Source organism: Cetorhinus maximus, chromosome 23 (assembly GCF_964194155.1).
Source record: "Cetorhinus maximus chromosome 23, sCetMax3.hap1.1, whole genome shotgun sequence".
NCBI lineage: Eukaryota > Metazoa > Chordata > Chondrichthyes > Lamniformes > Cetorhinidae > Cetorhinus > Cetorhinus maximus.
In genome coordinates, this window is record NC_135901.1 from 59,958,847 (window position 1) to 59,985,987 (window position 27,141).

Below are 27,141 nucleotides of genomic sequence, written 5' to 3' on the forward strand. Positions count from 1 at the left end.
CTAACAGCAATAGTTCTTCTCATTGGTGAAGAAGTCACCTGTGTTCAACCTAAACAGACCATTTGGTCGGAGCAAGTTGTCTCTGGTAGAAGAGATCTGAAATGAAAAAATAACATGTCAACAGCAGCCTCCATAAGTCAAATTTCAAGCCTTATTGGTAGTTTCCCTCGTGGCACAGTGACTATGATTCGGTACTTTCATTGGACCAACAGCATTTAGGTTGGAGGGTTTTGGAAATTGAAAGTTGCACATGAGCAGCCTGTGGGACTATTTCTCCTCACTGTCAATTTCATGTTCCAGCTCACAGCAACCGTTGTTTTCATTGGCTGAAGAAGTCGTTTTTTGTTGAACCTAAACCTCAACTGAAATGGAAAAAAGGGCAAAAGCTGTAGATAAGCCAAACCGAAAGTGCGTTGGACAACTTGTATGGTGGTCTAGTGGTTAGGATTGAACGCTCTTCGACGTTCCCAGTCAGGGAATCAAGATTTATTGATCTTGTGAAGTTGTTAAAATGATTTCTTGGAAACATTTAACAGCCCCACCGGAATCAGTGGAGTGAGGGTTGAAGCATTGCCTGAGCTGCAAATCTTACATTTGAGAACAAATACAGTGAAAAGCTTTAGAAAGTTGGTGTGATTTTATTTGTGACTCTCTCACTCGGGTATTCTGTAAATGCTGCTCGGAGGTTTAGTAATCGGGATATAATCCACCTGCATTTCCCTGAGCCTGTGCTCGGTGTATGGGGAGGTTTGGCCCGGGTTGCTTTTCTGCTTTTCCCTGTCTCACTCACTGTGGAGCTGAGGAAGAGAGATTAATTGATGGCTTTGTTTGAATCCAATAATTTCCTAGATTTCTAATGGATTCGATGAAGGCATTTAATAGGTTCAAATCTTTTCTCATTATATGTGTTTGTGTGTTTCCTTTTTGTGTGGGAGTTCACTGGATAACAGTCGATCTGGCACCATTTTGGGGATATTATTTTGCAGCCCAAGTACCCGGTGACAATGCGGAACTGTGTGATAATGAATACTGATGGAGGGAAAACAGTATCAACTTCGCCTCTGGATGGTCTTGAATCACCAACCTTTCGATAAACAGGCAAACACGCTGACCAATTGCGCCACAGAGACTTATGAAAGGTCAGCCTACAAGGTATCCCAACAAGGGTGAAGGTGAGTCAAATCTTCAGGTTGCCGCTACCCAGATGACTATCACTCTCTATCAGTTTTATTCTTTCAAAATAAAGGGTGGGCACTCATTGTGGATACATGGAAACAGTCTGATCCCACCCACTGCTGACACATCCATGTCACCGGGAACCAGCTCTCCTACAACCGGTGCCATCTCCCTTAAACCTTCCCATGTATTGTTTGTTACCAAATTCTGATTGTCCCGAAGCTGATATTAGGTTTGAATTCCTGATGTGCAGTAACGAGAATCCTTTCAATGTCTCAGATCAGTTAATTTCACGGATAACATCAGAGTCAATGTTCCAACGTCTTAAAGAAGGGAAAGATGCCTTGACCGTCTCTGGTCAGTCGGGCATTTCATCCTTAATTTTCCTCTGATTCCATTCCTCAAAGGGATTTTCTTTTTCTTCTTGAGTTCCCTGACTACACCTGGCAGCATATTTGGATTGAGAGGCAAAATTAACAGTTCGGATGCAGTGCAGTTCTGATGAAAGGTTACAGGCCTGAAATGAAAAGTATGTTTCTCTCTCCACAGACGCTAACAGATTTGCTGAGAATTCCAATATTTTCTGTTTTTATTTGAGATAGCCAGCACCTGCCGTATTTTGCGTTGCTTTAACTCCTTAGTGAAACATATAAGATCCTGAGGAGACTTGACAGGGTTAATGTGGAGAGGATGTTGCCTCTTCAGGGAGAATCTAGAACTAGGGATTGCTGTTTAAAAATAAGGGGTCACCCATTTAAAACGGAGCTGAAGCAAAGTTTTTTTTCTCTCAGAGGGCCGTGAGTCTTTGGAACTCCCTTCCTGAAAAGATTGTGGAAGCAAAGTCTTTGAATATTTTTAAAACAGAGGTGGATATATTCTTGGTAAGCAAGGGGGTGATACATTATCGGGGGTAGGCACGATATAGATTTCGGGTTACTTTCAGATCAGCCATGATCTTACTGAATGGCGGAGCAGGCTTGAGGAGCCGAATGGCCTACTCCTGCTCCTTGTTGTTATGGACGAACCCATTACCAGCAGATTTCGAGATCCATGTCTGAGCTGAAAACATATAGGTAAACTCAATCTGTAAACAGACCAGCTGGAAATGGAAAGGGATTCACTCATCATCTCTTTTACCGACACAGCAACACAGCATCACTGGTGCGAGGCCATTCAGATACTTCATGAGTACAAAGGGCTTTATTCAGTTTGCCCACATGCTAATACTCCAACTTGAAAAGTTCAAAGAGTTTGATCCACAGTCAGGGCATTGCTACTGGCAAGAGGCATTTAATGTTCCATGTTTGGCAACGAAAAAAATGCACCAGCTCACCCCAACTGCTGAGACTCCAGTGAGTTCAGATCTAGCTGTAGGGCTTTGTTCTGCTGTTCATCATGTCCAGGAGAGAATTATGGTGGAGACCAGACCAATTTGGTCACTGCATAGATTAATTCAAGAATTTTATAGCTTGCCCCCTTGGCATCGTATTCTGATTACAGGACACATGTTTCTGTTGCATATTATCACCTTTGAATGGCGGGGTAGTCACCCAGCATTCACTGCGGGGCAGAATGTGCCCTATCCTCATTACAGCAGCTCTCTGCACATGCGTATTACCCTGCGTGTGTGTCTGTGTGTGTGTGTGCGTGCGTGCGTGTGTGTGTGTGTGTGTGTGTTTAGAGCATGCGCATTACGTCTGTTTCACGAGCATGCGCAGTGCTGGTCTGTGAGTGAAGCTGCTCAGAGCAGGGGAGAGAATGTCGAGTGGAGCAAACTAACAGAGTTAGTGGGTGTGTGAGAAGGAATGGAGCCAGCGGAGTGGGCAGGGAGGCTTCATAAAGACACAGTGCAGGCCGCAGACCCCAAATAACAAGGTACCGGTCTTGTGTTTGCAGAGAACGGGCCGAAAAATTCTGGAATTCTCCCTTCGCCAGGCCCGGGGTTACGGCCGCCATCTTTATAGGGGGCAATGTGCAGCAGGGCGCATGCGCGCTCATCCTGGCCCAGGTCGCAGGAGGAGAGAATATTGTGCATTTCTATCCAGGACTGACAGGGATGGATTTTGGAAATTTCTTTTACAGGGGAGAAGGGGAGGTTTTACACACGGCAAATTCAAACCAAGAGAAACGTTTGGCCTTTCAGAATTTCTGTCCTGGACTGACAGTGATGGATCTTGTGAACTCTATTTACAGGATGTTAGAAGAGGAGGGGAGACGAGAAACTCAAACCAAACATCACATCAAAATCTGAAAGTCACTTGATTCATCAGGACCTGAATATCATCAGCCTTTGAATGTATGCATAGAGTTCCAGGTCACTACCAATCACTAGGTAAAAAATCTCTCCCTCACATCCCCCTTGTCGATCTTGCCTAAAATCTTAAATCTCTGTCCCTTAAAACTTTCATAATCAGCTAATGGGAAAAGCTTTCATTTAACTACCCTACCCATACCTTTCATAATCTTGTACAACTCTATCAAATCTCCCCTCAATCTCCATCACACCAAAGAGGAAAACCCCAGTTTCTCGAACCTAATCTTACAATTAAAATCCCTCAACCCTCGAACCATTCTGGCAAATCTGCTCTGCAGCCTCTCAAGGACCCTCCCATCCTTCATGAAGTGTGTTGATCACTGGTTTGCACAGACCCAGATGTTCTGTGTTTGTGTCTGTGACATCATCACACATCGACAATTACACTGTGACATCATCACACATCGACAATTACACGGTGACATCACCCCGCTCCCTGGGTATTTCCTCAACTGGGAGATTTTTATTTGACTCCAGTGTTTCTGATATCTTTCCAGCTGCAGGCTGCAACAGGGGAGTTTAAAGTTGGAACGAGTGAAATAGTTTCAGAGGTTAATATTTTTGAGTATTCATCTACAATTGAGACCTTTAGTGCTGTGCTGTGTTATCTGTGAGAGTTCAATGGCTGGTGTCACTCCTCCACTGTGGATCTGAATCCATGTCCACCTATTGCCCTATTTTACCTCTGCCATTCCTGACCACCTCTCTGCCATTGTCTAAACTCCCCTTTCTCCCATACTGGGTGTGTTTTAACTACGTTTCATACTCTACTGTAACTTCTGCCAACTCTGTCTAAATGAGGTTTTCACTGCTGCCCACCCACTGAACATCTGCTGCTGGCTTCCCAACTTTATCTTCCCACAGTATCTTTCATAGTCAGGAATTGTTTTTCCTGTGCTATCGTCAATTTCTCTCCCACTCTGAGCTTATATTGACTATCACATACTGTCCACCCTGAAACGTTAATTAATTAATTCTATTGTGTGACAGAATGCTCCAAGGTGTTTCACAGGAGTGTTAGAAACATCTGACACCAAGCCACATGAAGAGATATCAGGGCAGATGAACAAAGGTCTACTAAAAGAGGTAGGTTTTAAGGAGTATCTTAAAGGAGGAAAGAGAAGTGGTGAGGATTAGGGGGGAAATTCCAGAGTTTGTGGCCTTGGCAGCTGCTGGGGGAGACACTAAAGATGGAGCAGTTAAAATCAGGAATGCTGATGAGGTCGGAATTAGAGAAGTGTAGATATCTCGGAGGGTTGTGAGGCTGGAGGAGATTACAGAGATAGAGAAGGAAAGACCTTGCACAAATTTAAACTAAGGATGAGAAATTTAAAATCTAGGTTCTCCTTAACCCAGAGCCTTTGTAAGTCAGTGAGTTCAGGGGTGATGGGTGAACAAGACTTGGTGCGAGTAAGCAGAGTTCTGGATTACAGGGGTGCTGAATGTGGGAGGCCGGCCAGGAGTTGAGTCTAGAGGAAACAAAGGAATGGATGACAGGCTTAGCAATTACATAAAGGGATATGGGGATAGTGTGGGGAAAAAGACATTGATCGGATTGAACGGTGGAGCAGGTTTGACGGGCTGAATGGCCTACTATTCCTATCAACAGTCTGGTTCAGTCTCAGTCAGTCAGGGAGAGGGATGGAGTCGGTGTCTAGGGAGTGGAGGTTTTAGCTGGGACTGAAGACAATGGATTCAGTCTTCCCAGTAATTAAATGGAGGAACTTTCTGCTCATCAAATACTGGATGACAGACAAGTCAGGACGGTGTGTGACTTGCAGGGCAACTTGGAGGTGATGGTGTTCACATACACCTACCCTGGTCCTTCCAGGGGGTGGAGGTTGAGGTTTCTGGAAATTTTGTCAAAGTTCTTGTTGTGTTGTAAATATCCCTTCACCCCCTGCCCCTCCCACCTCTCTCTCCCTCTCCTCCCTTGTGGGCCAGAGTCTTGTGTAGGCCCAGACCAGATGGCAGATTCCCTTCCCTGAAAAACATTAGTGAACCAGTTGGGTTTTTATGACAATCCAGCAGTTTTCATGGTCACTTTTTCCTCGTGCCGGCCCCACAAATTCCCAGATTCATTCAGCTCAATTTCACAACCTGCCTTTGTGTTTTTGTGGGTTCTCTCTCACTCCCTTTGTTCTGTTTTAAATCAATTTCACAGGTTATTAGAAGGGGAGGATTTATAGTCAGGAAACTGAAACCAAACATCACTTCAGAATTTGATGGAGTTGGCCATTCTATTGTAACCTGAATATCATTGGATTTTGAACATGGAAGGAAAAAACACCATTCTCCGTGTTTTGTGTTCTGTGTGTGGACGAGGCTTCAGCCGATCATCTGACCTGTCAAAACATAAACGCAGTCACAACGGGGAGAAACCGTGGAAATGTGGGGACTGTGGGAAGGGATTCAACTACCCTTCCCTGCTGGAAACTCATCGGCGCAGTCACACCGGAGAGAGGCCGTTCACCTGCTCCGAGTGTTGGAAGGGATTCACTCGGTTGTCCCACCTGTTGACTCACAAGCGAGTTCACACTGGGGAGAGACCTTTCACCTGCTCTGAGTGTGGGAAGGGATTTACGGATTCATCCAACCTGCTGACACACCAGCGGGTTCACACTGAGGAGAGACCTTTTAAATGTCCCGACTGTGGGAAGTGCTACATAAGTTCTGGGAATCTGATGTCCCATCAATGTGTTCACACTGACGAGAGACCGTTCAGGTGCTCTCAGTGCGGGACTGGGTTCAGGTGGTCATCCCACCTGCTGACACACCAGCGAGTTCACACAGGGGAGAGACCATTCACCTGCTCCGAGTGTGGGAAGGGATTCACTCAGTCATCCCACCTGCTGAGACACCAGCGGGTTCACAAGTAACTACAGTGATTGGATGTTGTTGTGAAATTCCATCCAGGACTAACCATGTTCATTTGGGGCTGTTTCTGCTGATGTTAATAAACTACAGCCCAGTTATAGGGGTTGATATTCTGGATAAAACTCAAATACATCAGCTTTGCGTTCAACTCACCATGTGTCAAGTCTTTTTAATATCTCTAACACAAGTTAGTTCCTTTTGAAGGGCTCTCCCTCTCCCCTGTCTCCTCCATCCTCACCTCCAACAACAAGTGTGAGGAGTTCATGGAGCTTCTTTGTCCCTAAGATTGGGACAATCCGATCATCTGCCTCTGCTGCTTCCCTCCCTTCCACTAGCCCACCGAGACAAACTGTCTCTAAAGTTTCCTCTTGTCTGAGCCCTGAAACCACATCTTTCTCCAGTTTCTCTCCCATCTCCCCTCATTCTTCCTAAGCAAAAGATAGAGACCTATTCCTATAATATTCAATACATTTCTGAAGATTTTATAAGGTTATTAGACAATGATTTTTTACAGATCTCCACAGCTTGAGAAGGGAATATCCTTATTGACTTCTCACAACTGATTTCTGACTAACCTCACTATTTCTAAGCTACGAGCTTGTTTTCCTAATTTCTTGATGACAAACTGTAGATAACATACTAAAGCTACTAGAATGATCAGAATGAGCAACACAAACCCTTGAGCTGCCACCAAGAGTAAATGTTAAAACTTTCCCACTAAAATGTGATAACTATCGACTTAGATTCATCCTCCCCACTTGCCCATCATCTATCACAATTCTACATTTTTGGAATGCAAATACATCTGGTTCAAACGAAAGTTCATGCACGGACTTTAAAGATTCTCCATGTCTCTGTTCACCTGCCTCCACCTTGTGGATATTTTCTAAATCCAGATTCTATTTCCCTCTTCACTTTAACTTTACTCCCTCTGATAGGTACCAGTGTGTTTAACTCAATGCTGAATGTTTTATAGTTAGTTTCACTATGGAGTATATGTTAATGTCCTGATGATTTAAAATGTCTCATTCAATTTTCCACAATAATCACATCATGTTCTGTTGTCAAGTAGCTGAGCATGTCTGGGACCTGTTCTTCAGTGCAGGGTCACCATGCATTTCCCACATGTTAATTACACAACATGTAACATATCACATCTGCACACTCACGCTGTATCCCAATACCATGCTGCATGTGCCAACCTACGCAAGTCACTCTTGGTCTCTCAGGTGATCTTATCAAAATATCAATGGGGTGTCTGTCTGAAGATCTTTGCTGATATACCCCTGCCTGGTTCTGATGCCTTGGATAGCGGCCAGACTATCAAATTCAGTTTCTTTTAAATACAGAGGCAAGGACACAAACATCACCAAGAGAAATCTGTTTACTGGTCTCATCTACACTTCCCTGACTTTCACTAGAATGTACATGTATATCAATTTGAACTATTCCATTGAATTATACCCAAGTGAATTATTCCATTTCCCAATTGGTGGTGTGATTTTCTCTATCTTTTATTCTAAATATGTCATTCCATTAATTACCATTCAATCTCATTGAGGAGCACTCGAGGAACTTTACTGTCCATTTAATACTCTCATATTATGGTGTTTGGAGATCAGAGACACAAGTACAGATACTTGCAATCAGATTGCAGATCACTCCCATTTCTCCCATTCTCAGACACTTTGTCTTGGATGATAACAAACGGGATGAAGCCAAATCTTTAAAAAGCAAAGCCTTTTGTATAAATTGTCACCAGGCTGTCAGTGGAAAGGGTTAACTTCTCAGCTTGTTAGCAAAGGGGCTGAAGAAACATTCTCAAATGTGCACACTTGTGTCAACTTTATGTAGCTTCATTTTCAGATCAAGGATGAACCAAACCCCATTTCAATCTTTGATTTTCCAATTCTCTTGATATTTTTCTCAGCTTTTCAAAAATGTTATTTTTTTCTTCTTTCTTCAGGCACCTTTCCAAATGACGGTAATAAAACTGAAGAAAAGTAAAACAGAAAAAGTTCACTTTCACAGGCAAAAGGAGCTTCAACCTTCTGAGACTGAAAAGAGTTAAAGAGGGTGGAGCTTCCCACAGCTTGTGAGCTCCGGAACAGAACCTCAAGGCTGAAGCTTATCTTTAGGGAATCAAACTTTTCGATGCCCTTTACAATTGTACAAGTTCATTGTAATTCATACTTAAAGGTTTACTTTCACTCAGTAATTATAACCTTTCACTTTTCTCAGCACAGAAGCTGACAGCATTTTAGATTCAATCCCAATTGTAAACTTCTCTTGTAGCTGGCGAATGGAGAAGATCATGTCCACTGTAGATCTGCCAGCACAGAAACCGCACTGTGCTTCTGGATACACTCGGTCTGCAAGTAGATGGAGTCTTTTAAGCCTGACCCTAGTGAAGGACATCCCTGTGATACTGAGGAGATGTCCCTGTAAATGTGACAATCTCCTCTGTCACTCTTGTTTTTGTATATTGTGATCATTCTTCAATCACATGTGTCCTGTGGAATGGATCCTACCTTCCAACAGAGAAGGAGGAGGTAATGAAGCTGTGACAGTAGATGGGACTTTCTGGGTTGGAGCAGTTCAGCTGGAATTCCATCCTTGCCGGGTGTCTATCTGCTTGCTAAACAATCAATGGCCTTTTCGAGCTCAAGTGGTGAGGGTTCCTCATCCAACTCAACCCTGTCAGGAAGCTCCAGGAGAGAGTCAAACGGAGACTGGGAGATGTCCTTCTCACAGGAGTACAGCTCACAGCAGTTTCAACCCAGTGGGACATCTGTTTACATCTCTGGGTGAGAACTTCAACATCCATTTGGTGATGGTCGGACCAAACGCCCTCCTGATCCCAACATACACAGCACGTAGATTTCCACTGTCACAGGCAGTTTGGATTTCATGATCTGGGCTGATCCAGTGTTTATTTACACAGTATCTCCCTGTTTTTTACACGACTGTCTCAGCTATTTGCAAGTTACACAGTGTTCGAGCTGTTGGGTTTATGTTGTAATCAGGCAGGCTTTGCTTTTTGCTTCAATGACAGATTCATCTCTGCTGAGTAGGTCTCAAGCCAGTCTTTGTTGTGGGTTCCACCTTTACCAAATGTTGCTGCTGCTGGGTCAGAAATGATTGAACTCAGCGACTTCCAAGATTCAGCAATATCAGTGTTGACTGATGAAGCTTTTACTGATGTGCCTGTTAAATATTTTACTGTTTTGTTTATGTTCCTTGATAAATTAATTTCATCATGGAGGTGTCTCTGTGTGGAATGTACAGGTCAGTAAGAATTGTCAGCAAGGATTAATCAGTACTCTCTAACTGGAGATGTTAATCAGTGGAACCTCTCAGACAATGAATTGTAGACTTTGCTCCAAAGGTCAATTTAGGATTGAAGTAAAAATCCATAATTTTATTGTAATCGAGTTCCTGTTGAGAGTTCTGAAATTAAGTGGAAAATTCACAGATGGTGCTTTTAAAAAGGGACACTGCAGCTCAGATAATCAGTGACAGATCCAGAAAATTAAACTCCAGCCAGTTATAGGGATGTTAATATCAGCAGAATCAAAGCTAATACTATCTGACGATCAGTCCTGGATATGACTAACAGCAGCAATAACAGCAAAATCCAATCCCTGCAGTCACTTGTGAATTCACTGGTGTGACAGCAGGTTGGCTGACTGAGTGAATCCCTTCCCACACTCGGAGCAGGTGAATGGCCTCTCCCCAGTGTGAACTCGCTTGTGTACTTTAAGATTAGATGAAGACCTGAACCTTTTTCCACAGGAAGTGCAGCTGAATGGCTTCTCCCCAGAGTGAACTTGCTGGTGTGACTTTAGACTGGCTGACTGAGTGAATCCCTTCTCGCACGCAGAGCAGGTGAATGGTTCCTCCCCAGTGTGAACTCGCTGGTGTGCAGTGAGGTCAGAGGAATGCCTGAACCTCTTTCCGCAGGAATTGCAGCTGAACGGTCTCTCCTCAGTGTGAATTTGCTGGTGTTTTAGTAGGTTGGAGGACACAGTGAATCCCTTTCCACACATGGAGCAGGTGAATGGCCTCTCCCCAGTGTGAAATCACTGGTGTCCACTCAGGTGGGATGAAGACCTGAACCTCTTACCACAGTAAGTGCAGCTAAAGGGCCTCTCCCCAGTGTGACCTCGCTGATGTGTCAGCAGAGTGGATGACTGAGTAAATCCCTTGCCATACACGGAGCAGGTGAATGGCTTCTCTCCAGTGTGAATACGTCGATGGCTTCTCAGCAGAGATGGATAATTGAATCCTTTCCCACAGTCCCCACATTTCCACCATGGTGCTGGCCCCAATGTGAGTGCGTCAATGAATTTCCAGCTGGGATGGATAACTGAATAGCTTCACACCATTCTCACATTTTCTCATCCACACACAGAACACGTACACAGTTTCTCCCCACTGTGAATGGTGCAATGATTTTTCAGGCTGTGTAACTGGTTAAAGCTCTTTCCTTAGTGAGTTCACTGGAACACTCACACTCGGGTGCGTGTGTCTCAGTGCTTTCCCAGTCACACTGATGTTTGAAATCTTTTCCCACAGAAAGAACAGTCAAACATTTCTCCTTCCACATTGAAAGGTCGATTATATTCAGGTCCTGATGAATCGAGTGACTCAGTCAGATGTTGATGTGATGTTTGGTTTGCGTTTCCAATCTACAAATCTTAATATTTGATGATGTTTGGCATCTGAAAATCCTTCCCTCCTAAGACCCTGTAAAAGGAGTTAACAAAAGTCATCACTGTCAGTCCAGCATGGAAATTAATAATTGACAATTCCACTTGCTACGGAATATTTCTTCCTCTCGCCTCCCCTCCCCCCACCCAAAGCTGTAAATCACAGTCCCACACACGCTCTCCTTCCTGTGATGAGAAATCCAGACCCATCATGCAAACTCCACCATTTCTTTCCTCTCCCAGTTTTCTATCTCCCTCTGCTCTGGCTGGGTTCAGTTCTACAGCCCTGCTGTAAAAGGAATTTAAAATCCACTACTGTAAGTCCAAGATTAGAAACTGAGAAGGGACAAACATTTCCCTTGGTTTGAGTTTGCTGTGTGTAAATTCTCCCCTTCTAACCCCCTGTAAAAGGAGTTTCCAAAATCCATCCCTGTCAGTCCAGGATAGAAATGCACAACACTGTCTCCTCCTGCTACCTGGAACAGGATGACCGCGCATGCGCCCTGCTGCACATTGCCCCCTATAAAGATGGCGGCCGTTACCCCGGGCCTGGCGAAGGGAGAAATCCAGACTTTTTCGGCCCGTTCTCTGCAAACACAAGACCGGTACCTTGTTGTTTGGGGTCTGCGGCCTGCACTGTGTCTTTATGAAGCCTCCCTGCCCACTCCACCGGCTCCATTCCTCCTCACACACCCACTAACTCTGTTAGTTTGCTCCGCTCGACTTTCCCTCACCAGCTCTGAGCAGCTTCAGTCACAGACCAGCACTGCGCATGCTCATGAAAGAGACAGCAATGCGCATGCCCGGAAACTCGGAAACGCGCACGCGCATGCGCATAGAATTTCTGTTGTGAGGATAGGGCACATTCTGTCCCGCAGTGAAAGCTGGGTGAGCGCCCCGCCATTGAAAGACCAAATTGTAGAATGTCTTCATCTTGCAATCAGAATACGATCGGTGCCATAGGGGCAAGACATAAAAATGTTAAATTAATTGATGCAACGGCCACTTTGCTCCAGGCTCCACCACAATTCTCTCCTGGCTGTTATGAACAGCAGAACAAACCCCTACAGTTAGATCTGAACTCAGTGCAGCCTCAGGAGATGGGACGAGCTAGTGACTTTTTCCCCCTACAAATCGAACATTTAAACCGTGTTTTGCCAGTAGCAATGCTCTGATTATGGATCAAATCCTTTGAACTTTTAAAGTTGGAATGTTGACATGTGGGCAAACTGAATAAAGCCCTTTGCACACCTGAAGCATCTGAATGGTCTCCCACCAGTGAGACAGTGTTGCTGTGTCAGTAAATGGGATGATGGAGCGAATCCCTTTCCTTTTGCAGCTGGTGAACAATCTGTTTACAGTGTTTGTTTACCTCTACGTTTTCAGCTCAGACATGGATCTCGAAATCTACTGCTAATGGGATCCACATTCTTAGCACTACAAAAGAACAAGGAGCAGGAGTAGGCCATCAGGCCCCTAAAGCCTGCTCCGTCATTCAATATGATCATGGCTGATCTGATAGTAACCTGAAACCTGTACCCCACCTATCCCCGATAACCAATCACCCCCTTGCTTACCAAGAATATATCCACCTCTGCCTTAAAAATATTCAAAGACTCTGCTTCCACAGCCTTTTCAGGAAGAGAGTTCCAAAGACTTACGACCCTCTGAGGAAAAAGAAATTCGCCTCATCTCCATTTTAAATGGGTGACCCCTTATTTTTAAACAGCTATCTTTAGTTCTAGATTCTTCCACAAGGGGTAACATCCACTCCACATCCGCCCTGTCAAGTACCCTCAGTACCTCATATGTTTCACTAATCAGGTAAAGAAAAGCAAAATAATGCAGATGCTGGCTATCTGAAATAAAAACAGAAAACACTGGAATTCTCAGCAGATCTGGTAGCATCTGTGGAGAGAGAAACATGGCTTTCATCAGAACGGCACTGCATTATGCCTCTCGATCCAAAGATGCTGCCAGATGTGGTCTGGGAACTCAAGAAGAAAAAGAAAATCCCCTTTGAGGAATGGAATCCAAGGCGAATGAAGTGTGAACTGTCCGACTGACCAGAGACAGTCAAGGCACCTTTCCCTTCTTTAAGACGCTGGAACATTGACTCTGATGTTATCAGTGAAATTAACTGAACTGAGACATTGAAAGGATTCTGCACATCAGGAATTCAAACCTAATATTGGCTTCGGGACAATCAGAATACTTGGGAACAGACAAGACACGCAAAGGCTCAAAGGAGAGCTGGTTCCCGGTGACATGGATGTGCCTGCAGTGGGTGGGATCAGACTGTTTCCATGTAGCCATAAGGAATGTCCCAAACTTTATCTTGGAAGAGGTAAACTGATAGAGAACAATTGTCATTCCGGTAGCAGAAATCTGAAGCTTTAACTAGCTAACACCCTAGGTTAAAACCATATCAGTCTCTGTGGTGCAATTGGTCAGTGCGTTTGGCTGTTAACGGAAAGGTTGGTGTTTCGAGACCACCCATGGACGAAGCTTACACTGTTTTCCCCTCACTGGCATTCATCGTCACACAGTTCCAGGCTGGTATTAGGTACTTGCACTGAAAGGGAAGATTTCCAAAATGTTGTCAGTTCGACTGTTATCCAAGTGAGTTCCCAGGCAAATGGCTTTTCTCGAATATCCATTTCAAATGTAATAAGACAACAATTAGCCCTACCATGTACCGATATCTAAACCATTGGAAATTTATAAAGTTATTCGATTCAACCAAGCCCATCAATTATTCCCTCTTTCTCAGCTGCACAGTGAGTGAGACAGGGAAAAGCAGAAAAGCAGCAATATTCCGTCCCCGCTCTTTCCAATCACCCGCTGCCAGCAGAAAGCGGCGACTGCAGCTTCAATCAACGGGTTACTGCCCATCCCTGGGACACAGGATACTCCAACCCGAGCCAAACCTCCCAATACACCGAGCACAGGCTCATGAAAATGCAGGTAGATTATATCCCCATCACTAAACCTCCGAGCAGCATTGACACAATACCCGAGTTAGTGAGTCACAAATAAATTCACACAAACTTTCTAAATGTTTTCAATGTAAAATTCCTTCATTTTATTGAAAAGCTGACTGTTGGGAATCTGAAAATCAGCACCATGGGATTTGAGTTACCGAGTGACTTGTTTTCCATTGTTTGTCCGTCAGGTTTGCAATTCAATTTCTGTTGGATATTGAAGTGAATCTGATTTCAAAATGAGGACACAAAGCAGATAAATATTAAATCCAGAATCAAATCCTGAGGAAAATGGATCACAATGTTTGGAAGGAGGTGCAGCTGAGAAGCGGAAGCTGTGAATGATGCATTGATGATTAAATGGAAAGCATTGCATCCTTGGTCAATCATCGTGTCCGAGTGGTGAAAACGATGCTTTTAAAATCCACTGGGGTTTCCCCAGGAAAGTTCCAATCTTACCGACTGTGCTTCTTATTATTGCTGATTTCAACCAGATGTCCACAGAACTTTCGGATCTTTGGAAGCAAAAACATCCTAAAATTCTCCTGATTTTTGGACTCTTAAGGGAATAAAGGGTTCTCAGGATCGGGTCTTGGGACTGGGGATCCGCCATGATCTTATGGAGTGACAGAGGAGGCTTGTGGGGCCTTGTGACATGTCGCTGCTGCTTTGCTTCTGTTCTCTTTGAGTAGAAATACCAGACAATGCAATGGGCTGTAGCATCCTGAGCTCGGTATCGCAGCTGAGCGGTCGTAGGTGCTGATTTAAGGTCTCATTCTTTATTGAGGCGTGGTTTCTAACCCCAATGCTGCTGAAATTGCCCTATTGGTCGAAAAAGTGCCAGCTCACAGTTAAAGCAGGTGTTTGCGGGGTTTCACTTTAACAGGAGGAACGAGGAGAGACAATAAAAATATAAATGGCTGTAGAGAAACGGCAGGGCTGTTGAATTAGCTGAATTCCTCTTCCATAAGGTGGAATTTACACAATGGGCCGAATGTCCTCCTCCACTGCTGCAGCCGCCTATGATTTTATACCAACGACACTAATCTGTGCATAGAGCCAATCGTCGTGGCCAAGTGGTTAAGGTGATGGAGTCAAAATCCATTGGGGTTTCCCGCTTCTCATTATTCCTGGTTTTAACTTTGTGTCCAGCTCAGTCGGTAGAGCGAAGGCTGGGAATGCCAGGGCCTTGGGTTCGCCCCACGTCGGGCGCAGTTTCTTCCAAACAAATAATTCACCAACCTCATCACTGCAGTTCTTGTGAAATTTGCACATGACCGATATTCACCACTGAAAGCATTTGATGCACAAAAATTTCAAAGCAATTCACGTCACATCTCTTTCTGCCTCATCTCCTGCTCCCTCTGCTCTTTCAGGAGCTGCTTAAACAAACTCAGTCAGTTCGTGTGAACATAAAACACAACGTGATCGGTTTACAGATAACAGGGCAAAGAGACACCAGGAATTTCCTGATTATCCCAGGTACTGATTACAGGAATGTGCACAGTGCCGATTATCCACCGCTACACTCTCCTTCCACTCTTGTGTACGTTGTTCAGCTTTGAAATTGTTTATATTTTCACATTGGATTTCAATGTGAAGAAAGCAGAGCTGTGATCAGCTCATATTGTTCAGCAGATGTACTGCAAGAAGGTACATAACAGGCTAATGGACAGGGTGAGCTCCAGTGAAGGATTGGCACCATTAATGTGTCATTCACTTAGTCTCGTGACAAATCCCGTGCTAGAAATGAGAAGAAAACTCGCTGAATTTGCTCCATATTTTGGTTTCAAAAGAGCCGAATGGAAGGTTAGAAAGTACATCTCGCTAGACTGGGTTATAAAATGGCAGAATGACTGTGAAAGAAGCACCCATGCTGTTGGAAAACATAAAATGATAGAAAGTTACAGAATAGAAAGACGCCATTCGGCCTCGATGAGCTGATGTGCTGCGTTTAAAGAGCAGTTGTGATTGACCCATCAGGAGTGATATCTTTGTCAATGCAAACGTAGGGACCAAAATTTGTCCTTCTGCCACCCATATTTTGCCTGGCACCACCATCCCTAAGGTCAGAGCTTTTCAAACAGCCCTTCTCTTGTCCTTCTTTCACTCCGCTCCTGTCTTTGTTCCTGACCTGGTCCAAGTGTGATATTTCCAGCTCTGAGGCTAAACTTCAACTGATTCTGGTGGAGCTGCTAAATGTTATCAATCAATAAGTAATTAATACTCATTCTGGCAATTTCACAAGATCAATAAATTTGCATTTCCTGACCAGGAACCGAACCCAGGCCGCGGCGGTGAAAGCGCCAAATCCTGACCACTAGACCACAAGGGAAACCGCCAAGATTATTTTTCAGTTTGATTTATTGACATTGCTTTTATCGATGTTTCCATTTTAAATGGAATGAATTCTTCAGTCAATGACAACAACGGTTTCTGTGAGCTGGGACATGAAATTGACAGTGAGGTGAAATAGCCCCACAAGCTACTCATGTGTAACTGTCAATTTCCAAAACCAACAACCTCATCACTGCGGCTCCTGTGAAACTGACAAGGGAACACACGGCAAACATTCATCACTGAAAGCAACTGACTCGCATCCAATTCTAAACACTTTCATGTCGCATCTGTTTCTGCTTCTGCCCCTGCCTCATCTCCAGCTCCCTCTGCCCATCCAGCTCCCAGGTCAATTAGCTGCTCGATGCAGACACAGTCAGTTCATGAACACAAGCTTTCCCTGGAAAGCAGGGACAGAGAATGCGGGACCCAAGGAATTTTAGAAAGAATGAGTTTGCAGATTACATGGTAAAGATAATCTGAGATCTCATCTTCCTGATTCTCCCAGATATTGATTACAGGAATGTGCAGAGTGCCGATTATCCACAGTCGCAAACTCCTTCCAGTCTTCTGCACGTAGCTGAGCTTTGAACCCACTCGCAAGAGTGGATTATAAAATGACAGAATGACTGTGAAAGAAGTGGTGTTGGGAAATATCAAATTATAGAAAGTTACATCAAAGAAAGAGGCTATTCGGCCCTGTGTGCTGCTTTCAAAGAACTCCAAAGAAGAGTCACATGGAATTGAAACATTAACTCTGTTTCTCTCTCCAGAAATATTGCCAGACATGCTGAACTTTTTTCAGCATTTTCTGTTTTCACTTCAGATTTTCCGCATCCACAGTATTTTGCTTTTATCTCTGTGTTTCTAGCCCAGTGACAATGCCAATACGCCATTTCCTGAATGCTGACAAATGAATAAGAAAACACGGGTGTGTTTGGGTGGGTTTTCTCCTATTTAAAATGATAAATCTTCAGGCGGCAGGGTTTGAACCCATGTGTTCATTTTAACAACAAATGTAAATTACTGAACATTCACTCACACTTAAATGAGCACGTTTGGATAATGCTCTTGCCCGGCTTCAAACCGCTGCTCTGTCACATGTGAAATGATCATGACCCCCACTGCCCTGCACAAACCCTGCGCTGTAAAGATCCCAATGGAGCTGTCTGGAATGTTAAGCGGTGACGTCATGCAGCAGCACTTTGGGTCTTTGTTTTGAAGAAATGGAATTCGGCTGTTCTCATTAGGAATGCTGGAGACAGACTGATCAACAATGTCATCATCAAATGGCACAGCGCAATAAGAGGACCTAAGATTGATGGTAGATGCTGGAAATCTGAAATAAAAACTGAAAATGCTGGGAAAAACTCAGCAGGTCTGGCAACATCTATGGAGAGAGAAGCTGAGGTAACATTCTGAGTCCGTATGTCTCTTCTTCAGAGTCATGCCGACTCGAAGCATTAAATCTGCTTCTCTCTCCACAGGTGTTGTCAGACCTGTTGAGTTTTTCTAGCATTTCCTGTTTTTACTACAACGTGAAGCCATTCACCCCATCGTATCTGTGCCAGCTATTTTTAAAGAGCTAACCAATTCGTCTCAAATTCCTTCTCTCTTTACTTAAACCTGAGTTTTCCCCCTTTCAATCATTGTCCATTTCTCGCTTGAAGAAGGAGCTTCTGCAGAATCCATGCACAGTTTGCCTTAGTTAACAAAGTTTCCCTGACCCAATGACATGAAGAGTTGGACTAGGATTCCTCATACAGTTTTCGATACAATCATTATTTATGCAACTGATTTCATATCGAATTACAAAATAACTTTATTCTGATCAAGCAGGTCATCATTATTTCTGAGCTGCTGTCTACAATCTAATTCCATTTGCTCTATAAACTGGAGAGCTGGATTCAGGTTCCAGTCTCTGGAGGAGTGGGCCCGACTCCCGCCACTCCCAAATTTTCAGCTGCTTCCCACTTTCGGGCACATTAGGAATTCCATTTGTGTGAGCAAGAGACAAGTCCAGTTTAATAGGGGGAGTGGGGCGGGTTTATTTTGACAGGGTGAACGAGGAGAGACAATGTAAGTAGAAATTAGTGTGGAGGAAAGGCGGGTGTGTGGAATTGGTTTAGTTGCTCTTCCTGAGAGCCAGCACAGATACGACAGGCCGAAAGACTTACTTTATAGCCGCCTCTGGTTTAATATGAACACGTTTTACCCAAGGAATTGCTGTTCGTCGTGGACGAGAGTTGAGGGCGATGTTTCTGACATCCATCGGGGTTTTCCCAATGTTGGTTTGCTGACTGTGGTTCTCGTTGTTCCCGATTTTAACCAGTGCCAACAGGATTAGTTGTCGGATAAATAGAATCAAACAAAACTCCCGCGCTTTCTTATTTCCATTCATCTGCAAGGATTTGCGAAATCTGCAGACGGAAATGGAACAAAACTGAGCCGGTTTGGTGACATCCTTTCTTTCTGGGTGTTTGACTCTCCTTCGGCCACTGTCACTCTCGGTGAACATGTCAGTGTGTGTTCCGCTGTGTGTGTCAATGTGCTTCAGTTCCTCATTTTCACCACCCACACTTTATTCACCTTAGTTTTGTGGCTTCATATTAAAATCGTAGAGAGAAAATAAAAACATGTTTAAAAGGTTCAAGAGGAATTTTGTTTCTGCAGTTTTGGGTGGAGACTATTCAGCTACTAAGTGTCTGCACGCTATAAAGAGGAGGGTGATTGAAATTTTCACTGGGCAACATTTAAACAGACACCGAGTCCTTGTGGTCGAGTGGTTAAGGCAATGGACACATCGAGAGAATGAATGTGTAAATGCAAAAAGTTCAAACTGATACCCCTCGGACATGAGGAACTGTATTTCTTCTCGAAGCTGTTGCACGTGTGATATTTGCAGCTCTGACGTGAAACTTCAACTCTCACTCCACTGATTCGGGCGGAGCTGTTGTGCGTTTCGGTTTTCAATCAATAAGTAAATCAGGCCTGTTTTAACAGTTTGTACCAGATCAATAAACCTTCATTGCCTGGCCGGGAATCGAGTCCGGGCCACGGCGGTGAAAGGGCCGAATTCTCATCTCTAAATCACGAGGAAAGCTGTCTATAACCCTTGTAACGTGCTTTATCTCCGCCGCATTTCCCCTTTTTCAGATACTTTCACCAGATATAAGTTTCTGCTACAGAATTTTATCATAAATGATATCTTCGGGCAATGACAGCCACTGTTTTAAGGGGTGAGCTGCAGTGAAGGATTGGCACCAATAAAGTGTCGTTCAACTGGTCTGGTTCCAAACCCTGTGCTGGAATTCAAGAAAAACTTTGAGTTTGCTCAGTGTCTTGACTTCAAAAGCGAGGATGTAAGAAAGTACATTCCCATAGAATGTAATAAAATGTCGGAATGACTGGGAAATGATGCTGGGAGACATAAAATTACAGACAGTTACAGCAAAGAAAAAGGCCATTCGGCCTGGCGCGCTGCTTTCAAAGAGCAGTTGCAATTGATTGGTCGGGAGTGATATTTGTGTCAGTGTAAACAGTCGGCAGTAAAATCATTACCACATTAGCACGGCAGACATTCATCAGTGAAAGCAAGTGACACACATCAAATTCTGCCGTTTTCATGTCGCATCTTTTAATTCTCTGTTCTCCATCTCAGACATTTCCAGGTCGATCAAATATCATCCATGCAGAACTGTTCCTGTTCCTCGTTCCACTAGGAGGTTTGCTGTCGGTAGGATGCAGCAAGTGGCTCCATAGCTCAGTGGTTAGAGCACTGGTCTTGTAAACCAGTGGTCGTGAGTTCAATTCTCACTGGGGCCTATAGCTAAAATTTATGAAATTTGGTGGCAAGGTAACCTTTGAGGAGAGCACTGCAAAAAGATATCGGAAAGTGATTTGAGTGGGCAACAAGATGTCAGATGGAATATAATGTAGGCAGGTGCGAGTATGTTCTCCGTTGTAAACATTAGAACAGCAGAATGCTTCTAAAATGTGAGAAAGTGAATGTGCTGATGTTCAAAGAGTGTGCTTCTACAAGAAATATAGAAAGTTAGCATGCAGGGGCAGCAAGAAATTACGAAGCCCAATGGCATATTGGCCTTTATTACAAGGGGATTGGAGAGCAAGAATACAGAAGTCTTTAAAGAAGGGTTTTGGTGAGACGGCATCGAAAATCCCGTGTGCTGTTTTCATGTCCACATTTATAAAAGGATACACTGTCAGTGGAGACGGTACAGAGAAGGTTCTCTAAATTGGTCTCTGGGATAAAGTTGTTGTCCTATGATGAGAGGCTGAATAAATTGGGCTTCTATTCTCTGGAGTTTAGAAGAATGAAAGGCAATCTCATTGAAATCTACAAAATTCTGAGGGGGCTTGATCGGGTGGACACAGAGATTGTTTCCACTGGTCAGGGAGTCTAAAACACTGGGGCACAGTCTCAGAGCCGATAATTTAGAGCTGAGATGAGGAGTAATTACTTCACCCAAAGGGTTGTGAAACTTTGAATTCTCTACCCAGAGGGTTGTGGATGCTCCATCATTGAATACATTTAAGGTTGGGATGGACAGATCTTTGCTATCTCGGGGAATTAAAGGATATGGGGAACGGGCAGGATAATGAAGTTGAAGCCCAAGATCAGCCATGATTGAACTGAATGATGGAGCAGGTTCGATGGGCCATGTTGTCTACTCCTGCTCCTATTTCTTGTGATCATGTGCATGATAAAGACATTAATTCATGTTATAATAAAAACAGAAAGTGCTGGAATTTCTCAGCAGGTCTGACAGCAAATGTGAAGGGAGAAACAGAGTGAAGGTTTCAAGTTTAATATTACTCTTTTCCAAACCATAAATTGGATGCTGGTTACGACATTTTGCACAACATCGAGACAGGGAATGGAAGCCAGGAGGTGAAAGGACCGAATCTGAACCATTGGGGTGTTTCTATAGCATACTTTTTGAACGAAATTAGCTTCCAACTGAAGGTTTAATGGTTTGAAACCACCTCGGGTCAAATAGATTCCCTCTCTTCCTGCTTCTACTTATATCACTGACGTAGTTCTGCTTTGTGCCCTTTGGCTTGAAGGAAATCTTGTCCAAACTTTGCCACTTCTGCTGTTAATCAGTTAGTTCCCACGCAAATAGATTTATGAATATTCATTTCAAATAAAGCGAGAAAATGGGGGAAACATGTGCATAACATCCAACCTATTAGAAAGATTGGGTTCAAAGCAACGAATAGAAATTGATTCTCTGATTGCATATACCGAACTGGAACACACCATCACACCGAGTGAATCCACTGTCTGTTCAAATGTTGCTCAGTGAAAATTTAAATCTTCCTCCGCTGTGTCACATATGGGAACTGAATCAATAAGCAGTCTCCACTTAAATAAACACAGAAAGCGTCAATCTCCTCTTGCAACTTTTACACCTGTTGTTATTCTCTGTACCATTTACCATGAAGATATATAATACAAGTGAAGAAAGTTTTGCGATGGTAAAAATGTGTTTACCCCTCGGGGAACTGAACCATATTGACACAAACACATGAACACAGACAGACAGAAGCACCGAGAGTGACAGAGGGCTAGGTTTTGTCTCTGAGGAGAGGCAAACTCTCAGAAAGCAAGGATGTCACCAATTTAACTCAGATTTATTTCAAATTCTGACTGCAGATTCTGTGAATGCTTATGGATGAACAGGAAAGAAGGAGCACAGAAGTGAAACAGGAAAAACAGACGGGAGCGTTTGGAAGGTTCTGACTCCATTTAGCCAATAATTAATCCTGGAGGCTCCAAAAGGACAGAACACTGAGCAGTGCAACCGGCAGGACGCGAACCTGTGGGGGCAGATCCCAGTGGAGTTTCAATCCATCGCCTTAATCACTCAGCCATTACTGGAGACCTTACACTGGTGTAAATGTTGTTCATGTAAAACCATGGAATGGTTACAGCAGAGAATGAGAGCATTCAGCCCCACCAATTCCCACTCATCCTTCAATTTCTACAGCCTCCCTTGTTCTTCCTAGCAAGATGAACCACGTCATGTGTCAAATGCCCCGAGCCTATCCTAAGGGATTTGATGAAACGTCTGAAAGGACGAACCACCTGAAACTTTGACAGTGATGAGATTCAAATCCACGAATGGATCGAGGCTGCAGTTTAAATCCAGCGCCTTGGACCACTCAAACACGCTACTGCTGGCAATATGATAGTAACCATTGCCTTGAGTGGTATTGGTGCTGAATAAGAACATAACAAACAGCAGCAGGAACAGACCATTTTGTCGCTCGAGCCCCTCACAGTTCCATAAAATCAGAACCAAGGTAACAATCTTGAGGCCATTCAGCCCGGGTCAGAGGAACTGCGGCCATTCAGCTTTTTGGTGCTGCTCCGCCATTCAATAAGATCATGGCTGACACAACAGAAACCCCACGCAGCGAGTTAGCCCAAGGGACTTGTATAGAATTTCAAACTGTGTCGTGATGCGGTAGTTCTGGATTATGCTTTGCAGAAATAGGATTGGGCTGGGATATTTGGGAATGCTGAAGAGAAATTGATCGAGAAATGGAATCGTAAAAGTTCACAGCTCATTCGGACCCATCGTGCCCACGCCAGCTTTTTACAAAGAGCTGCCCAGTTAGTCCCAAAATCTTTCTCTTTCTTCATAACCCAGCAGCTTCTCCATTTCAAATATTTGTCCAATTCCTTTTTGAAAACTCGGAGTTGAGGAAAACAATATTGAAAAAGGCGCAGGAGCTCCGGCAGTGTCCATGCTCAGTGTGTGAAAATTAACAAAGTTTCCCTGACCCATTGTCGGCATTTTATTTCATTCAAAATATATTGCAGTTCATGTAATATCATTAAAATTTATTGAGATCACATTGACTAATCTACCATCAAGGAATCATGTCTGACCCCAGTGATCCGTGAAAAATGTAACTAGGTCAAATGGGGAGCCGTGTGAGCACGCCAGTGGTGCAATTGGTTAGTGCGCGGTACTTATATAGCAGTGCAGTCAGCGGCTATTCTGAGGTTGTGAGTTCGAACCTCACCTGGAGCAGAGGTTTTACTGGAGCTACAACATGTGGAACCACATTTGGATCGTAGATTCTGGAATTAATAGCGCGTTTTTCAATGAAATAGGCCGACAACGACAGAGCATAAGCGCACCCCTACCCCCTGCACTGGGGTGCACAAGAAATGTGCAAAACCAACAGCGACTCATTCACCATCTCTCCCATGCTTGTAACTTGTTCTATTTGACGAAAAATTTCTAGAAAACCATGTTTAAAGGGAAAGGTGTTGCACTTCCACCACTGATCACACTAGATAACACCCGGCTGGAAGTGGTTGGTTAATACTCTCCCCAAGTTCCACAGTGACAGACAGTCTGCTCCTTGATGCAGTTCCTGATACACACACGGGGTAAACAGATATCACCTGGCTCATGAAACGTACATGAATTAACATCAAGCTGACCCTTGGGGCCAAGCTGATGGTGTATTCGGGCTGTGTCCTCAGTACCTTGTCTGGCTGTGAAACAAGGAGGACTTACACCAATCATGGAAAGAAACTCTGCAACTTCCATCTGCACTGTGTGCGGTGGTTATTGGGTATCTCCTGTCGGGACACAATCAGGAAGCGGCAGTCCTCACAAAGACAGAGCTCCCAAGTCTGTTAGGCTCAGCAAACAGAGGGAGGTTGGATGGCTCGGGCCTGTTTACAGGATGGAAGGTGGCCACATTGCTAAGGGCCAGGCGGACAGTGAGACGCCCAAAGCTCTGCTTGTATGACACTCACAAGCGTGACTTGGAGGCCCTAATTAGCGATAATCTTACATGAATTTCACTAGATGATGACGGAGGAAGATGGCGATACTTCCTGTGGACTGTTGTGCATCGCAATGGCTACAGCGGCTTGGCAACAGACGGCAAGACTGGAAACAACAACCCAGAACATCATTTGTAGCTTCACGTGAGTCACTTGTGACAGAAACTGCCCCTCAAGGATTAAGCTCAGCCATCAGAAACTGTGCAGCACCTGGAGACAACCCATCTGAATAGATTCCTTTGTTGCATGTCCGTCATCTTTCATGAATGCAAGGATGATGAAGATCATTGTGAAATTCAATTGCAAACAATATGACGTGTCTCACACACAAACACACACACACACACACACAAAGAGGCAGACACACACAGACGCACATGCGCACACATAAACAGGCACACACCAATACATACATACAGACAAACATGCACACAGGCACACACACATACAAAGACACAGACGTACACAGGTGCACACAGACATACATGCATACATGCACAAAGACACACACACAAACACACGCAAATACGCATAAACACACAGAAACACACGCTCATACACAGACAGAGAAGCACACAAAGACACACACACACACACAAACACGCGGACACATACAGAAACACACACAGACACACGAACAGATACAAAACACACAGACACGCACACACCGACACAGACACACACACACACATATACACACGAAGATACACAGAGACACACACCACACACACTGACACACACACACCACCGACACACACACAGGCGCACACTCACATATGCAAATGTATACACACACACACACACTGACGCAGAGAATGCCCACGTGTCCGTCCTTGGCCTGCTGCAATGTCCCAGTCAAGCTCAACGCAAACTGGAGAAACAGCACCTCATCTTCCGACTTTACAGCCTTCCAGACTTAATATTGAGTTCAACAATTTTAGATCATGAACTCTTTCCTCCATCCCCACCCCCTTTCCGATCCCCCTTTTTCCAATAATTTATATATATATTTTTAAATGTATTTTTCTTTTCATACCTATTTTAAAATTTATTTCGATCTATTGTTTTATCTCCACATTTTAACCCATTTCGATCCCTTTCCCCTACCCCACACCCACTAGGGCCATCTGTCACTAGCTTGTCCTGCTTGCTACTCTTAATGTCCCCATTAGCACATTCCTTAGACAATATCACCACCATCAACACCCCTTTGTCCTTTTGTCTATGACAACTCTTCTTTGCCTCCATCACTGGCCCTTTATCCAGCTCTACCTGTCTCACCCTCGACTACCAGCTTATATTTCACCGCATTTCTCCATTTCCTTAGTTCTGATGAAGAGTCATACGGACTCGAAACGTCAACTCTATTCCTCTCCACAGATGTTGTCAGACCTGAGTTTTTTCAGGTATTTTTGTTTTTGTTTCAGATTTCCAGCATCCGCAGTATTTTGCTTTTATCTGAGAGAGAGAACAATAAGTTTCAGTGAGTTAGACGCTCAGGTAGAGAGATGACAGACATTCAGTGAGTATGGTCTTAGCAAAGAAATGGTTGGTATGACAGGAATTTCTAAACAAGAGCACACAACAGAATATACTACCAATGAATATTTACGTTATTAGACGATCTGTAGTTACAGTTTGAATAAGAGAAAATAAAATAAAATGAAACATTCTGGTGAGGATAAATCTTTTATCTTTGTGCAATTGTGCAGCATGATTTCTTTTCATATAGACACACAGAACAGGCGATGTCTCATATGTAACACTGTTGGCTGTAATGAAAATGAATATCTGGAGCTGCGCAGAACAAACAGACAATGAGAAATCTGAAGTTTTAGGCCAAAGTCAGAGGCCCATTTGCAACTCAACGTCCACCTTATAGAAACATAGAATAGTGCAGCAACAACAGAGACAGAGCCTGGTGTGGTAATTATTGAGACAGGGCCTGGTGCAATTTAAGCAGAGACATTACCAGTGCAGTAATAATAGAGAAAGCATCTAATGTTACTTAAGCAAAGACGTGACCTAGTGCACGAATAACAGGGACAAGGACCAGTGCTATATTAACATAGACAGGCTCTACTGCTGTAATAGTGGAGACGGGGCGAGTGCAATATTTACTGATACAGGGCCTGGATCAACATCAAGTGAAATAGGGCAGTTATTACAGGCACAGGGCTCAGGGTAATTGCTTCCCAGAGAGAGTCTAAGTCGTAATAACGGAGACTGCCGCCAGTGTAAGAGAGACAGATCTGATCTCGTGGAGTAAAAACAGGGAAAGGGAGAGTGGAATAGAAGCAGAGACAGAGGTACAAAGACAAAGTCTCTGCAAAGACAGGATCCATCTTAATTAAAAAGACAGACAAGCTCGAGTGTGATACAGAGTCTCGTGTAACTTGTTCTGAAATAGCGGAATATAAGTGCGGACATGATTGAGTGCGTTATAAGCAGGGCCCCGACCTAGTGAAACATAAGTCAGGCAGTGCCGAGTGCAGTAATAATTGAGACAGGATCTTGTGTAATACGAACCTGCCTAGCGTAGTAATAACACAGACCGGATCCAATTGAAGAAAACTGATACAGGGTCTAGTGGAGCTTCACATAATTCAGGGCTCTTTTTAATATCAACTGACGCAGTGCCTGGTGAAGTAAATACCAGCAAATGTACAAGATCAATAAGAACAGAGACATGAACAAGTCCAGAAATAACAAAGTCATGATAAAGGACAATAACAACAGAAACAGGGAATTGTGTGATATGAATGGAGGCATGTATTGGTGCAGCATTAACTGAGACAGGGTCCAGTTTGATAGACACGTGGCAGGTTCTCCTGGAGTAATAGCTGAGACAGAGTCTTGTGAAATGCAAATAAAAACATGTTCTAGTTTTCTATAACCAGAGAC

General features: G+C 43.9%; 1 protein-coding gene and 1 non-coding gene across 4 annotated transcripts in view; one reads left to right on the forward strand and one right to left on the reverse strand.

Moving 5' to 3' along the window:
* LOC144698328 (uncharacterized) overlaps positions 1–27,141 on the reverse strand; it is a 694,970-nt gene that overhangs the window by 24,215 nt on the left and 643,614 nt on the right. The gene's annotated exons all lie outside the window — the stretch shown is intronic.
* On the forward strand, positions 20,153–20,225 carry trnat-ugu (transfer RNA threonine (anticodon UGU)). Its single transcript has one exon. It is a non-coding gene; the product is annotated as a tRNA-Thr (tRNA).